This window comes from Camelus ferus, chromosome 21, assembly GCF_009834535.1.
Source record: "Camelus ferus isolate YT-003-E chromosome 21, BCGSAC_Cfer_1.0, whole genome shotgun sequence".
Classification (NCBI taxonomy): Eukaryota; Metazoa; Chordata; class Mammalia; order Artiodactyla; family Camelidae; genus Camelus; species Camelus ferus.
The window spans coordinates 14,262,386-14,279,715 of NC_045716.1; the positions used below are offsets into that span (position 1 = coordinate 14,262,386).

Sequence of the window (17,330 nt, forward strand, 5' to 3'; positions counted from 1 at the left end):
CAACAAGCAAACATAGAAGGAATTTTTTTTTAAAATGTCAACAAAGTGCACAAGCTGTAAAGTTGACTCACATTGCAGTAGCCTTTGGAACACAGAAATAGGCAGTGAACACACTGTTAGTCACAGAGATAATGTGTCAGGCAAAGGTGCTTCCTCCTCCGAGGAATTTGAGCCAGGCTAGCTAGAACCCCAGTACGCCCAGGAGAGCAGTCTAGGATTCCATTTTACTGTGGTGCTGGGAGCTCCAGGGAAGGAATGTCCCACCTCTGTACAATCAACATGAAGAAGAAAACAATTCTCCAGGCAATGAGAGATTCACCAACAGCCAAACAAGAGAGCTCTGACTTTCCTCATTTCTCTCAGTTTGTAACTGTTTGTGTATCTGGTCTTCAAATAGTACCAACTTCTTATTCAAACTAAAATGTCCTGGAAGACGTTTTAGATACATTCAATAGGTGCCCCTCAGAACCAGCAGATCTGGGGAAAGTCTGACGGAGCAAGGTCTTAAATGTTTAGAATTGTCACTGAACAGTATCTTAGAGCAGGACTTCTCAAACATCGTGCTCATAAGAATCAAGTGGAGATATCAAAATACAGATTCAGATTCTGTAGATGGGACCTGGGATCCTGTGTTTTTATCAAGCATCCAAAAGATGTTGATGCTGGTGGTCTGAGGACCACGTTTTGAGTAGCGAGGTACCAGCTCTCACCTAGTCCTCAAATGACAAGTATGTTTCTTCTTGGGTGTCCATCTTGGATTAAGGTCAGTTGATTGTGGAGCTGGAACCTGGTTTTCAGAAAGACTGTAGGGTATGTGAAACAGCTTCAAGATCCAGAAGAAAAGTTGTATAATCAGTTAGTGTTGTCTGGTATGAGTGAAAAAGGGAAAGGTTTCTTTATCCTTGAGTTATTTCTGTGTCCTCATTCCTAGGTAATTGACTCAGACATTCTCCTGCAATAAATGTGGTTGGACCAGGTATTTTCTGAAAAGCTAAATAGAGGCTGTGTTGTGATGAAAAGGGCACTTATCTCGGAGTCAAATGTCCTCGATAAGACTCCCGGTTAATCTTTCTGAGTCTCTCTGAACCTCAGTTTCCTCTTCTGTAAAATGAGGATAATAAAACCTGCTTGACAGGGTGTTAGGGAGGTTCAGTTAGAGACTGTGTACATGGACCGACACAAATAAAAGTCCTATTTTATATTCTGTGATTTACTGAGTGTTGATTCAGTGTGTCTGTCAGCACTAGAGTTGAGAAGACAAATGAGGAAACTATGGTGTACAGTATGGTTTTTACAGTCTAGTCTGAGAGACGGAGCATGTACAGGTAAAAGGTAAGGATGTTGTTATGTTAAAAGAGTATGCTGTGAACTAGGTATTTAACTGCTAAAGAGATTCCAACAGCTAGTTGGAGTTGGGTGGAAATAACCCAGGGAGACTGCAGGAAGTTAGTATGGAGCTAGGACATGAAAGAAATAAGGGACATGGATTGATAGAAAGGATAAATAAATCTGTAAAATGAAGATTAAAATGAAATCTCATAGGGCTGTCGTAAGGATTAAATGAGATGCTGTATTTACAGGCTTAGCCCAGTGTCTTACACATGGTAAGTACTCACTGCTTGATGTCTTAAAAACCCTTACTTCTTTTTAAAATTTGAATGAGTAATACAAACTCATGATTCAAAAAACCAAATCAATATAATAAAATATACATTGATAAATCTTTCATGTGCCTTTCCTTCCAGCAGATAGTCCCTTTCCACACAGGTAACTACTCTTAGTAATTCATGTTTCTTTACACAGGTACAGACAAATACAAATCTGCAGTCTTATTCCACGTTTCTTATACAACATGTAAGGTATGATATACACTATTCTGTACTTGAGTTTTTCACTTTCTTCTTTTCATGTAAGTAATTAGATACCTTTTTCTCTATTTTTAAAAAACTGAATATTATTCTTCTGTGTGGTTGCACCATAGTTCATTTTTTATTGAGACATAACTGACAAATAACCTTAGTGTCAGGTGTAAAATAATGATCTGATATTTGTATATGTAGCAAAATTGTCACCTTAGTAAGTCTAGTCAATGTCCATCACCACACATAGTTACAAATTTATTTTTCTTGTGATGATGTCTACTCTCTTGGCACCGAAAAAATTCATAGTTTATTTATCCGGTCTCCTACTGATGGACATTTGGAGTTCTTCTTACAAATATGTTACAATGAATATCTTTTGTATGCCCATCATTTTGTATGAGTGCACTTAACCAGATGTGGGGTACGTGCATTAGTAATATTGGTAAATGTTAGCAAATTTCTATCCATGGAACAGGGGTCTATGCTGTATGGCACTCTGGTCAGCTTATACCCCCACAGCCTTGTCAACAGAGTGTGCTGTCAAACTTCAGACATTGATACCACCTTCACCACTTACTCTACTAAATTATTTTATTAATCAGGCCTGTTGCTAAACTTTATAGTTTGTGTTAAGGTCAGCTTTCCCATTAGGCATCATTATTACCCTGTTTTTACTATTGACATTTATAATATACGTTATTACCTAGAGGGGCTAAAATCTCTTCGTGGCTCTCCGTTTTCAGAAGTTTTCTGGCTACCCTCGCTTGTTTATTTTTCCACATAGACTTTAGAATCAACTTGCCCAACTCCAGAGAAGGAGAGAGAGAATTCTTTGTTATTGCCTCTATTTGAATTTGATTAATTGTATAAATTAAGGAGAATGGACCTCTGTACAATGTTCAGTCTTCCCATGCAAGAACATAACATGCTTTTGCATTTGTTGAGTTCTACGTTTGTGTTGTTTTGTGTCATTAGTAAGCATTTTTTTCACACCGAGTAATTCACAAGTAAAAAGGCAAAAAAGACAAAGACTAACAAGTTATGTTCACAAAAAGCAAACAGATTAATCTATTCAAAAGAGAAGGGGCCATAACTCTGAATACTGGCAAAGCGGTAAGAGGCAGGATTAAGGCAGAAAGGAAAAACTGGGAGGAAAAAATATCATTACTGTCTGGGCTTACTGCTTTATATTGGTTATCTCATCGAATCCTCATTTCACAGATCATAACAGAATAATAATAATAATAATAATAATAATAATAATAATAATAATAATAATAATAATAATAATAATAATAATAATAATAATAATAATAATAATAATAATAAAAATACCTGCCCCTTAGGATAATTTTATCCATTAGATAACATATGCAAAGCATTTAGCATAGTGTGAGCTATAGAGAAAGAACTCAACAAATGTTAGAGATTATAATGCTGATCAGGATGAAAAAAGAAGAGGAGAAACTGGGGCTCTGACATATGAAACAATTAGCCAAAGTTCTTACAGGTTCATAATTCAAACACAGGTCAGCCAGTTTCTAAAGCCCATACTCTTTGCACTGTACCACTCTGCTTCTGGGGGCACTCATTTGATTCAGTTTAATAAGTGTTTATTAAGTATTTGCTACAAATAACTTGAATATTACGTTCTGTTCTTGAAGTCACTTTGGTGAAGGCTCATTCATTTAAAAACAATAGAAGCAAATTCAACCTATCTTGAGTATAACATGTATAAAAGAAGTATTTATCGGCTAATGTAACCAGTTACGGAAAGGGCCAGAGTAAGAGTGGCCTCCGGGATCACTAGGTTCAGGAATTCGAATGGTGTCAGGTTGACTTCTTTCGTCTACCTCCCTTTCTCCCCTCTTGCCCCAGCTGTTGATTCCTTTTCCTGCCCCTTCTCTCATCTCTGCTCCCCTGTGCTTTATGCTTTCAGGCTTGTTGTCCTGGGAGTCCAAGCTCACATCGTTGCTCCAGGCTTACATCCTCACATCAATCTCTTCAGTCCAGCTCCAGTTAGAAAACGCCCAGGAGTTGGGCCGGCCAGGCTGGGGCCACGTTCTCATGACTCTGGCCAGAGGGCTGGGCTGGCAGTTGGCAGCCCCCACTAGAAGCACACAGTTGAGGGGGAGAAAGAGCAGTTGCCCAGCTGAGAGTTGGAGGGTGTTCCCAAGAACGTTGGCACTTTGGCAGAAAGAACGACAAATGACCCTGACAAAAGTGAAATAAATAAGCAACAAGGATATATTGTACAGCACAGGGAAATATAGCCATTATTTTGTAATAATGTTAAATGGAGTACCATCTATAAAAATGTTGAATCACTATGTTGTACACCTGACACTAGGATAATATTGTAAATCAACTCTACTTCAATTAAAAAAAGTAAATTATAGTATAGCCACCCAATTAGGCTATCATGCAGCCCTTTCAAAGGACGTTTTAATTTTTTAATTTTTTTATTGACATATAGTTGATTTACAATGTTTCAGGTGTACAGTAAAGTAAATATGTTTAAATTTTAATACGATCATGGGAAAATGTTTTTGCCATGATAATAGATTAAGAAAACCAGAATAGCCAATTGTATGAACACAGCTATGTAAAAGCTCAAAACGAAAACCTTTCCATAAAGAAAAGGTGGGAAAAAACTGCTCTAAATGTAAGCACTATTTATCTTTGGGTAGTGTGACAATTAGTGATTTTTCTTTCACCTAATTTCTTTGCTTTGTTGCTGTTTCTGTCATGGTACTTGTTTATTTTTGGCCCCAAAACTTTTTTCTTTTAAGTTATTTATATTATTTTTATCAAGGTAGGGCCCAAGGGTCTAAGAGCAGCAGTCCCTTACCCTCTGCCACCAACACCCACGAGCCTGTCAGTCCCACTGTCCATGTCAGTCACTTTGAACCCTCATGCTGTTTCTTCTAAATAGTATTTTTCATATGCTAAATAGTGTATTTAGTAATATGTTCCTATTTCTATGTCTTGGTTTATCCAATTTAGATTGTATTTCTTCATTTCTTTTCCTACTATTCGAAGATTTAACCCTTAAAGTCATCTAAAGATATATATGAACACCTTCCTTCTCCCTATTGTCCCTAAATACTTATATTTAAATTATTATTTAAATAGAAATTATATGGTGATGATGATGATGATGCAAACACACTTTACTGCTTGGCCAAGCAGTGCCCCTCTTTCTTGTTTTCCTCACTTCTTCTGCTGAAAAATATCCTCAAGTAGCTTCTGAAAGTATGCTTGGGGATAAGTATTTAGAGGCTCTATATATCTAAGGATATCTTCAGCCTCTATCCTTGATGAAAAGTTTGACCAGATACAGAATTCTAGGCTGAAAGCTGGGTTTCCCCAGCGATGTCCAGAATCCCATACCACTACTGGACATCCAGTGCCATTCTTGACTTGGAGACCCACACTTTTCCTCTCTTTAGAAGCTTCTGTTTATCTCTAATGTTCTAAAATTTCAAAATTATATGTCCTTTCCCCCCTATTCATTAAATTGGTACTAAATAAGCCCATTCGAACGGAAGATACGAGCCCTTCAATTGTGAGATTGTGTTTCTCAGATGTTTTCCTTCTATGCTTCTCTGCTGTCTCCCCTGGAAACCTTAGGATGTTAGGAGACATTTTGAGTCAATCTTACAATTTTTTTTTCTTGCTATTGCTCATTTCTTTCATGATTTATAATTCTTTCTGGGATATTTCCAAGGGCCCTTCTACTGACTGAAATTTTTTATTATAATATTTTTAATTTCTAGAAGCTCTGTTTTTCTGTTCCTTAATCATAGTATCCTGTATTTGACTTGTAATTGCAATATCTTTTCTTATGTTTATAAGGATACTCTGTGGTTTTGTATGTTGAAATTTCTCTGTTCCCTGGAGAACTATTTGTTTTCTACAGAGGGGTTCTTCCCCAGCCCCCTGTTTGTTTCTTTGCTGTTTCCTGCTCCTCTTTTTATGTTTAAAGCATTCCTCAAATATCTGATGATCCTTTATTTTGTGTTCATATTTAATTTGGGGTAGAGGTGATTGTCAGCTGTTAAACTTTTCAATGGGGTGACCAAGGAGTGAGGCAGGTTTTCACTGGGGGAATCCCAAATGTCAGTGCATGGAAGTCTTTTCTCCCCAGAAGAATTCTTTAATTTCCTGCCTAGGGATAGTGAGCAGAGGAGGATGATTTGGCAGGGCTCAGCATGTTCTAGGAGGAAGAGGAAGTGGTGTGGAGGATTCCTTGGTTCAAGGAATAGACTTGCTCTCCCTTGTTTAGCCCCTCCCCTCCGCCCTGCCCCTTAGGGTCTCCCACTCACTTGGGGAGGGGCAGATTGCAGGAGCCATTTAGTCACTTGGTTGTACAGAGTTGGTGAGAGAATTTGGGGGAAGGTCTAACCTCCCTGTAAAGCACTTTCAACCATCCATTCTCTCTTAGGCCCCCCAAAAGTTCAGCCCTTTGCTGTATTGAGTTTCTCTGGGGTACCTTTTCATCAGACTCCTTCTCTACAGGCACTTGAGTATAACTTCTCCATTCTGCTTGGTCAGTGAGCGCTCCTCCACCTGCTTTCCATCTCTGCAAACATGCTGATTTCTGTTCTTTTGTCCTTCCAGGTTAATTGCTGTAAAAAAAAATCATTTCACAACCACTTTGGTGGACTTTTTGGACAGGATGAAAACAAATGCAGTCAACTCAGCTGACTAATTTGAAGTCTCACTTCCTACCTTTGTTTTCAACCTTTTAACATGAGCGTACACTGTGTTTATAATGAAGAAAATACCCTCCAGTTTTTAAAGTGGATAATTAAAAATCAAGAAGGAAAGAGAAAGATTGAAGACTAGATGGAAAATGGACAAAAGAGCTGATATGAGGTTCACATTTTAAAAGTTTGCAGATGACCCTTAAAATGGAAAGATGCTCAGCTTTACTTACAATAGGAGCACTGCAACTAGAACTATACTTAGTCCCATTTTTCCATCCTTTTATCACTATAAACACCTCACCAATGTATAAGACAATAACAACAATTGTCAAGGATGTGAATCCACCGGAACCCTCACACATTGCTAAAGAAATGAAAATGCTGCTCTTACTTTATAAAATACTTTGGCAATTTCTTAAAATGTTAAACATGAATTTACCATATGACCTAGCAATTCTACTCACAGGAATCTACCCAAGAGAAATTAAAATATATGTCCACACGAGGACTTACATATGAGTGTTCAAAGCAGCATTATTTGTAATAGCCAAAAGGGGGAACAAACGAAATGCCCATCAATTGGTGAATGGATAAGGCAAATGTGATATATTCATGCAACGGGGAACTCTTCAAAAGTAAAAAGGAACAAAGTATAATAAGTGCTACAACATGGACTAACCTCAAAAATGTTATGCTAGGTGAGAGACTCCAGACACAATAAACCACATATTATATGATTCCATTTGTATGAAAGTTTCAGGAAAGTCAAATCTGTAGAGACAAAAGGTAAATTGGTATTTGCCTGAGACCGGGAGTGGAAAATGCGGAGGGACTGCGCATGGGCCTGCCAGTTCCTTCTTAGGGTGATGGAGATGTTTTAAAATTAGATTGTGACAAGAGTTGCAGGACACTGAACGTTTACTTAAAATCACTGTGCATATAAAACAAGTGGAGTTTGAGGCATGTAAATTAGACCTCAATAAAGCTATGGAAGGAAGGAAGGGAGGGAGGGGGGACCGAGGGAGGGAGGAGAAAAACTCCTGGATTCGGCGCTGTGAAAAGTCAAGAATCCAACCACGAAAGTCACCATGGATCTAAAGTCTCTGGTTTGAGAGGAAACAAAGAATTAGCTAGAAAGAAAAAAAAAGTGTGAAATATGCAAATCCAAAGGTTTCAGAGAGGAGAAAGGCTTGGGTTTTTCTTGTTAGGGTCCCTGGGGAATAGGCTTATTTAAAATAAAAGTATAAAACAAAATCATGCTTGGCTAAATCATAGCAACACAGTAGAACATGTATAATTCAGATTAAACCAGTCCCAGTGTGAGTCAGATAACAAACCATAGGAATTATGATGTTGACAAATAGAAGAGATGAATGGTTCAAAAAGAGTCCTTTTTATTCATTTTGAAATAGATCACACACTGACTCCCAGGGAACCAAATGGAATTTTAGAGCTGATTATTGCAATCTACACGTGTGGAAAGTACCGTGTAATTAGAGCCGGTTTCACTTTGCCCCCCTCTTTTGGGGAGAGATTTTGAGGAAATGGATGAGGCCTCAAAATATTAGAGCTGAAAAAACACAGGGAGCCATTTGAAAGCCTAAAAGACAGGAAAATCTTCTTGAAAGAACAGACTCGGCAGAGAATCTGATAGATTGTTTAGTGCAATGATTACACTCTGATGTTTATCTCTGCACAACCAGAAGAAATCATCCAGCTGGCAGGTTCCCACTGATTGTATGGGTGGCCTACATAATGACAAATTTTCTCAAGGATCCCGAGTAAGGGTGATGTTACCTGTTCCATTAAAACTATACCTTCTTTTTGACTTCTCCAATCTAGCAAATGGCATCGATAGTGAAGACCATGGTTCCTAGAGTCCAGCGACTGGGTGCTCATCCAGCTGCACTCCTTGCTAGCTACATGACCTCAGGGAAGCTACCGACCTCCCAGTTTCTTCATCTGGAACATGGGGATGGAAGCAGTAGCACCGCCTCATAAGGGTAGTTATCAGGGTTAAATGAGATACTACAGATGAAGCAAACCCACAAGCACCTGGCACCCAGTAGGAATTCAGTCACGTAGGCTAGGATTTCTCCCAGGAGAAAAACATTAATCTTGGCTATAATTTATTATTCACTTCTATGCGACAGGCATTGCGTTAAACCTTTGTCATGCCACTTAATCTTCATAACAACTCACTGAGGTAAGATTTGATTCCCATTTTCAGAAGGGAAAACCGAGGATTGGAGACATTACATGATTCACCCTAGCTCACTGAGTGAGTGTAGATAGGGGATTGGACCCCAGGTCTGTTTTACACCAAGTTCCAGCACACTTCTTGAAGGTAAAATTAAAAATGAAGTCATTAGCACCTCTGTGACCATACCTGACCTTCTAGAACTCTAGTATGAGAATTTGATGTGATAATGTAAGATACTTTGTGGGGTCCTTTTCTGACTCAAGCACCAGAAGGAAAAATGATGAACTGTCATGGACCCATGATCTTAATTCTGAGTATCTGAGTGGGTTGCAGGAAATAGATGTGTAAACATATCATGTTTGGATGAAGCAGAACAGAAAAATGTGTTAAACAGAAGTCCAGGAAAGGGCGGTGGGAGCACGGAGGAGGAAGCAATTAATTCTGGTGGAGGGATAAGAAAGACCTTGGGGAGAAGCTGCAAATGAGCTGCACCTTGAAGGTTGCGTGGATTTTTGATTAGTGGAGGAAGTAACGAGCATTCTGGGCCTAACAAAGGTGAGGAGGCATGAACATCCTGCTTGTTTGGGGATCGAGCAGGTGATCAGTGAAAAAGTCTGCCGAATACACAAAAGGATATAAAGGGAAATGAGGCCGGAAAACAGGCAGAGGATTGGGGTAGATCATGAGGCCCCTGAATGCCTGTTTAAAAGATTGAACTTTATTAAGAAGTCAAGAGGGAGATATTAAAAGTTTTATGAAGATAGCACTGGCGGCTGCCTCGGAGATGGGATGGAAAAGCAGGTTGATGGAACCTGGAGGCAGACAAGATGAAGGCAGGGGAGAAAGACTTCAAGAAAACAGTCCACCTCATTCTTGTAGGCAGTTCTGTTCTAAACAACCCACCGAACACAAACATCTGTGTGCATTTGTGAAATAAACATTCTTCTCTTGACTTCATCAGGGGAAAGATGCTGGGGACAACAGTGGAGATTAGGGCTGGCTTCTTGGTCCCCTCTATAGGAGCCTATCCAGGGAGTGGTTTTCACAAAGTTTTGCAGAGAGCTGGTGCTCCCCAGAGAAGGCCAACTTGGGGCAGTTCGGAGAAGCCTACCTTTCAACCAGAGCAGCAGCCTGTAACCAAACGTGAGGACCAAGGTGTCCTTTGTTCACCACTGTGTCTTCAGTCTAACCCAGTGTGTGGCACATAGTAGGTGCTTACTATTTGTTGAATGAGTGAATAGATGGGTGGAATTGCTTTTGAGATTTTATTTGGAAACAAATATTCCATAGAAAGAAGAAGGAGGAGGAGGTGGTGAAAAGGAGAATATGAAGAAGAGAAGGAGAAAGAAGGTCTGAAACGCTTCTTCTGAGTGAAAATGTTTACCAACTTTCCAGCGATCTCATGATGGGTTTTAACAAACCTGAGTAAAAGTCATTTCCTGTATCTGATCTGAATATTTTATTCAATAGCATAAGCCCCTTTTCTCTTCCCTGCCTTTGGTATGATGAAGGAGAATTCATCACCGTTAACAATTTGCTTATTGGAGGCAAATCATAAACCTGTTTCTGGTTACTGTTGTTTTACCTTTATCAGACACTAAACTCACCAGAGAGCATGCATTGTAAGCCATGGGCATGGTGGTTTCTCTGGGAGAAGATGCTGGGAGGGTAGTGGGGTGGGAGGTACTCATGAACCAACCCAATTAAGAAATCAATGCAATAGAGTGTATTAGAAAGAGAGCTATTGGGTTCAGGATTTGCAGATACTAACTACTGTATATAAATAGATAAAACAAGATCCTACTATATAGCACAAGAAACTGTATTCAATACTTTGTAATAACCTATAATGAAAAAGATGAAGGGAATATATGTATATATATGTATGTGTGTATATATATACATATGAATCACTAGGCTGTATACCAGAAATTAACACGTTATAAATTGACTTTAATTCAATTTTAAAAGAAAGAAAGAAAGAAAGAGAGAGAGAGAGAGAGGGAGGGAGGGAGGGAGGAAGGAAGAAAGAAAGAAAAAAGAAAGAAGAAAGAAAAAAGAAAGAAAGAAAGAAAGAAAGAAAGAAAGAAAGAAAGAAAGAAAGAGAGAAAGAAAGAAAGAAAGGAAGGAAGAAAGGAAGAAAGAAAGAAAGGAAGAAAGAAAAGAAAGGAAGGAAGGAAGGAAGGAAGGAAGGAAGGAAGGAGAAAGAAAGAAAGAAAGAAGAAAGAAAGAAAGAAAGAAGAAAGAAAGAAGAAAGAAAGAAAGAAAGAAAGAAAGAAAGAAAGAAAGAAGAAGAAAGAAAGAAAGAAGAAAGAAGAAGGAAGAAGGAAGAAAGAAAATGCTGCTTGGGTCGCTGGCATGAATTGTAGACCGGATCAATCCTGTTGTTAGCTGACTGACCTTAAGTTACTAAACTTTTCTAAACCTCAGTTTCCTCCACTATTAATTGAGAATTTTAAATAATGCCTACTTTGTATGATTGTTTTAGAGAGTAAAGCAAAGTTATATCAAACAGTTAACAGTGCCCAGCATATCAAGGTGCTTAATAAATGATGGTCATTATTTGAATGGACAATGACACAGTACATCACAATGCTCATATCTCTGCCTCTTAAAATTAATTTAAAATATTAGTAAAATTTTTCTTGAAAAATAACAAGTGATTTAAAATAGGAACAGCTGCCCTATACAAACAAAAAGTATCAATGTGCTGGGACCAAGGTGCCGGCCCTAATCTCCACTGCTCGCCCAGCATCTTTCCCTTAATGAAGACAAGAGAAGAATGTGTATTTCACAAATGCCCACAAATGTTTGTGTTTGGTGGTTTGTTTAGAACAGAGCTGCCTAGAAGAATGAGGTGGACTGTTTTCTTGGAGTCTTTCTCCCTTGCTTTCATCTCACCTGCCTCCTGTCTCTATCAATCTGCTTTACCATCCCATCAATTCAGTTTATCACACAAAAAAAGATTTATAAACTTGAAATTTAACAGAAATCGTGGCTGTCTTAGAACACTTAAGAATCATTATTTGGCAGTATCCAATGATACCTAGAATTTAGGGACTAAAATTGAAAATTTTAGTCTTTAATCTTTTAGATCTTAGAGCAGGGTTGGTTCCTAATTTCATCCTGTGAAGGTACATTACAGTAACAGCCTTGGTACCCACACCTGGAAGGAGGGTCAATCATGTCGAAGTCATGATATCAGTCATTCCCTCATTCATTCATTCATTCACCCAGTTAAGTACTACCCAATGCCAGTCTGATAAACTGAATTGTGACAAGCCTGAACAGTGAGAGGCCTTCAGAAAGAAGAGGGGCTAACTACCACGGAGTTCTTACCAGCTCAATCAAAGGAGAAAATATAGAAAATTAAGAAGAATCTAAACCAGCCAACATTCTAGGTGCAGTTGTTAAACCCTGGCAGTACTCTTTTTCATTCCTGTTTCCTGATTCTTTACCACCTGACCCCACTTCTGCATCCACTGCCAGTTTTCAGTGCTCTCTCAACCAGACATACAGAAACCTGTAAAGAACTTGCCAGCTAAAGCTTCCCTGCTCCCCAGCTGAGAAGAGCCTACTCAGACTGGCCCCAGACCAGGCTGCTGAGCCCAGGAAAATGACACACGGCAGAGCAAAGCTGGCCCTAGCAGATCCCCAGTGTCAGAGAGACCAAGCAAACTCGACAGGCCCCCCAGCCAAGGGCAGCCTAGGTCAATGAACGTGCAGATAGATGAGGATAAGTGACCGTTCTTAGCTAAATTTGAGGGCAATGAGTAACACACCGCATTTGTGGCAATAGCTGACATATACACACTCCCTTTCACTGAAGAAAAATTCTGCTCCGCAGAAAAAAATCTGAAACACATTCAAATTAAAGTTTAAAACATGTCTGTTAAAGGTTTAAAAAATAACCCCACATGAGGGCTTCACATTTAAACTGAGAACAAAGACTTCAGTTAAAGCAGTCACTTTCTGTGTGCGTTTGAGTGTGTGTGCATGTGCGCATGTTTGGGAAGGATGCTAAAAAGGGGTAAGCTACATAAAACCCTCTTCTCAAAGGATTTTTGAGATTCTTATTGAGAATCTCAATGGGTAAAACTGATAAAAAGCCAGAAATTTGCTTGAAGATGAGCTATCCTTCCCGGGCCCCTAAAAGCACATCCCCCAAACTCTAGAGCAGTATCAGGACCATTGTAAAAGTATAATCCTAAGTGAGAAATTTATTTTATAATTTAATACTGGAAGAATCATCAACTCTGGACTATGCAGTATGAAGCTTAAGATGGTCTTTAGATCTGAATCTATTGGACATACAAGCAGGACAGAAAGAGACATAGAATCAGGGGTTTCTGGCTCTCAAGAGACCTTACATAGTTAATATAGGGATGGAGTATTAATTAAAAGAGAGCTGGTGAGTTCATACATAGTTACAAGGAGCAATTTCAGTATTCAATCCAATTTATTCTATAATTGATTAAGTGATTAAATGAACAAATGCAATTTCTTATAAGAAACATGTTTTGTAAGATTTTAACAAACTCCATAGCTTAAAGTTACTTTCCTAGTGGTTAAACAAAAACTTTGTAGATAAAACTTGGTGGTTGCTTTTCTTCTAACACTTCTTATTTCTCTTCATCTCTTCTTCTCTTGCCCCCCAAAATTCAGTACTAATGCTCTGGATGCCACGAAGTGGAGCAGAGAAAGGTGGGTGTCCACACTGGATGGGCATAAGGAATGGCTTCAGTGACACAGTGCAGCATCAAATCTCAAGCAGGGTGTTTGTGCAGCAACGTGGACCCACATGGGATGCGGAAGCCCAAGCAGTGTGAGAAGGGCATTCACATGTGGGGACAGCCTTGCATGAGGTATCAGAGCCCAGGAAGAATGCGGAGGGCATCCACGTAGAAGTGCAGTCTCGCATGAAATGACAGAGCCTGAAAATTGTGACAAGGGCATGAACGCTTCAGGAGGAAGCCGCTTGTAAAAAGTAAGAGTTCAAAAACATTGAGAAAAGTGTCTAGATAGGAAGACGTGGCTTGGGAATCAGCAGCCAAGCAGGGCCATCAACACAGAGGGCCAAGGAATAGTCTAGGGCGGAAGCCCAGCATCCAAGTGGATAAGGAGGTCAGCCCCAAGGAGAGGCAGCCTGCCATGAGGTGTCAGACACCACGCTGGGTAGGAAAGGTATCCACGTGGCAGGGAGTAGCCACTATGAGGTGATACTTCGGTGACACTCCTGTCAAAGATGCAAAACCTAAATCTAAGCAGGAAGAATGACCAAGACCAAACTGAGGGTCATGCAACTGAACAGCTGGCCTAGCCCTTAAAAAAACTTAAGGAATTGAAAGTCAAGAAAAGTCTAAAAAGAGATGCTCTAAACAGAAGACTGAAAAACGTGACAATCAAATGCAATGTGTGATTCTGAACTGAATCCTTTTGCTGTGAACAATGTTATTGAGCAGCTGGGGATCTGAGAGTTAGATGGTAATGTATTAATCTTAGCTTCCTTATTGTGATGCATGAATTAAGGTTTTAGAGAGTATGCTCATTTGTAGGAAATGATAGAGTATTTGGAGGTGATGGGACCACAGCTTAACAATTTTCTTTCCAACAGTTCAGGTGGGAAATGTTCTTTATTCTTGTCGCAACTGGTAACGGTTTGAAAATAGGAAACATTAAAGCAGAATTTCATCATTAAACATCACAGAGAATCTCCTGTTGCATATCATTAAGAGTTAAAGAGAGGTGTTATAACCATGATAACATGATTATAACTAAGACCAGTGACTTTTGGTAAGAGTCCTTTGGCCTTTTTGTTCCCTGTGCTCCCCACACACCAGAGTGTAAATATTTTCCAACTTGCCCTTCTCTATATCCTTAAGAAAGATATTAACCAACACAGCACTTAAAATTCTTAAGTACTTATGTCAACAGGATTATTCTTTTTGCAAATTTTCTCACTAAATACAAGAGTAAACTGTAGTTCCTTTTTCATTTGCTCCAAGACAATTAAATTTCTTGAGGCTTATAATTGTGTTCCACAGGAACCCATGAAAATGAAAGGGTCGATGGTGCCTGGTAGAAAGGTCTTAGGATGGACGGTACCATCAGGAGTATTCCCTGAGATAATCTAGAGGCAGCTGATGATTTGGGAAAGTCACCGTCATTCCTGAGAAGACAAGAGAGTTCAGCATCAAATCTGAGATGGGAGGAAAAGGAAGGTAGAGGCAGGGAGGGGCAGAGAGATTCTTGTTCATGGAAAATAAGGTCATCACTTTACCCTTTACATCCCCACCTCAGGCCAGGGATGGAGGCACACATTTCAATCAAATCCTTCTGGAACAACACCCTGCCAATGAGATGGCACTAACATGGACATTTCAGGATGGACATGGTTAGTGTGGAGTGTGTTTGGGGAGCTCTTGGAGGCCTCACTGAGTCACATAGATCATCCAGCCTTGAGAACCTGCTGCACACACACCTTATGCTGTGCTGGGTAACGCGGATTCAGAGAGCAATAAGAGAGCTCTCACTTCTGCTTCACTCTCGGGCTTTATTTTATCCCCCACCCCCCAGGAAATATGTTCAGAAAGAGAGGCAATTTACATACCCATTATATGGAAGAGCGTGGGACCACTCTGTGTGCACAGACCAAAGAAGTTGGCTTTGGTTTTATATAGACATAGAAGTAGATGTAGATATAGATGTGGATACAGACCTGCTGTCCTACCCCCACCCCCAGTATCTTCAGCCTTGGGGAACACTGACGCATTCATGCAGGAGTCTCTCACACATTTCAGTGGTTCCTTTCAGGGTGAGCAGAGGTGCTTGCAGATCACAGATGGAAAGCTTCTCCCTCCATGACTGTCTCCTGGGCAATCATTTTGTCAAGATGAGGCTGCCCTGCATGGCCTGGAGTTGTCCCTCTTTATACTGCACCAGGATGCATGATGCCTGCCAGGCACTCTTGCTAACTCGCATGCCCCATCCCCATGTCTCAGGAGGAATGGCATGCGCTCCCTGAACAGAAGTCAGCCCGCTTGCTCAGAGGTGTCTCCTTAGACTAATCTTTCAGACGCATTTGTACAAACCCCGCGTCCACCCAGAGCTCTCTGCCTTGTAACTCAAGGCTTAGGGGTCTCTCCCTGGGTGAACCATGAACTCCTTGAGGGCTGCATGTGTGTCTTCTTTGCTCACCCTTAGACCCCCAGGGTGGACCCATCATGAGACTGACAGCAGGTGCTCAGTAAAACACTGACAAATGCTTGTGGGTGTGGGTGGAGTTCCTAAAGGCCCAGGAACTCATCCACCTACCTCTGCTCCTCTCAGAGAGCATCTCCCTCTCAGCATCAACCAGCTGTCCCAGAGAACACTGAGTAACCGGTGACCCAGGAAGTAATTTTTCCCACCTGTTCCCGCACTTAGGAAATGGCCTTTTTTGCCAGGACAGCTTTGCCTCAAGAGGATTTTCCTTGTTCATTCTGATGCTGACTGGTGGCCCTGTTCTTGGCATTGTATTTCCTGGGATCATCATCCTACAAGAGAAAGAACAATATTTCTCATTGGAAAAACAGCCTGACAGAGCCTTTAGTTTGAATCAGAACTGTACAGATATAAATTGATTGTAAACTGTTCCTGCCTCATCTTTTCCATGTATGAAATGGGCTGATTTTTATCTTCCCCCAATCAGGGCACTGAGACCATGGATGCCATTTTAGCATTGTTAAAAGGGGTTGCTCCCACCCTGGACTAAGGTTGATGGCTGTACATACACAAAACCCTGTGATTTCCCCACCACAGCAGTTACCTTACTATGTTGCCTTCACTGGCTTAATGTTGGTCTCCTCTCACTCCCACCCCTGAGCTTCCTAAGGCCCTGGAATCCCAGAATCAGCTTGATATTATTGTTTAGAGGCAGAGTGCTGCAGAACCATGGAGCCATGAATAAAACCCAGATCATTCCAATTTTGAGCCCAAACTCTTAACCACTGAGCTCCAATGCCTTCATAATAAATATATAAACTAAATGCCTGTGTAACCTTTTATCATGGTCACACCCACGTCCAGAACATCTCCCTTCCCTGTACCAAGTTTTTTGTACTAAGTTGACGCACAGAGAACCAGCAACTAGGAGTTAGATAGTCCAGAACATATTTCAGGAAAAGCATGATGTGCAGTGCCAGGAGGCAGGAGAGCAGAGTGGCTGAGAGGGCCTTAGAAGCACACAGAGCTGCCTTCAAAACCTGTGTCTCCCACTTACCAGCTAAGCGACTGGCTTCGAAAACTAGAGGCTGATGTTCTCATCATAATGCAGATGATGATGGTCCTATGTCACAAGGATATTTTAAAGGTTAAATGTAAAAATCTATTAAAGCACTTTAGCATCTATAAGTCCTGACATATAACATGTGTTCAGCAAATGCAATAACATGGCTAATACATTTTATGTATAAATATAAAATATAATGTAATGTTGCTTTAATATCTGTCCCCGCTCCCCTCACAGGGCTCCCCTGAGTGACCACATCACCTGTGACTGTCAGTTACAGGCCT

General features: G+C 40.2%; 1 long non-coding RNA gene across 1 annotated transcript; it reads right to left on the reverse strand.

Moving 5' to 3' along the window:
- Nucleotides 1-3,505: 3,505 nt before the first annotated feature.
- On the reverse strand, nt 3,506-17,092 carry LOC116658667. The gene is made up of 5 exons (XR_004313903.1): nt 17,038-17,092; nt 16,187-16,312; nt 7,254-7,345; nt 6,358-6,493; nt 3,506-4,076 (listed from the first exon to the last, which is right to left on the reverse strand). It is a non-coding gene; the product is annotated as an uncharacterized LOC116658667 (long non-coding RNA).
- Between the last annotated feature and the right edge of the window lie 238 nt (nt 17,093-17,330).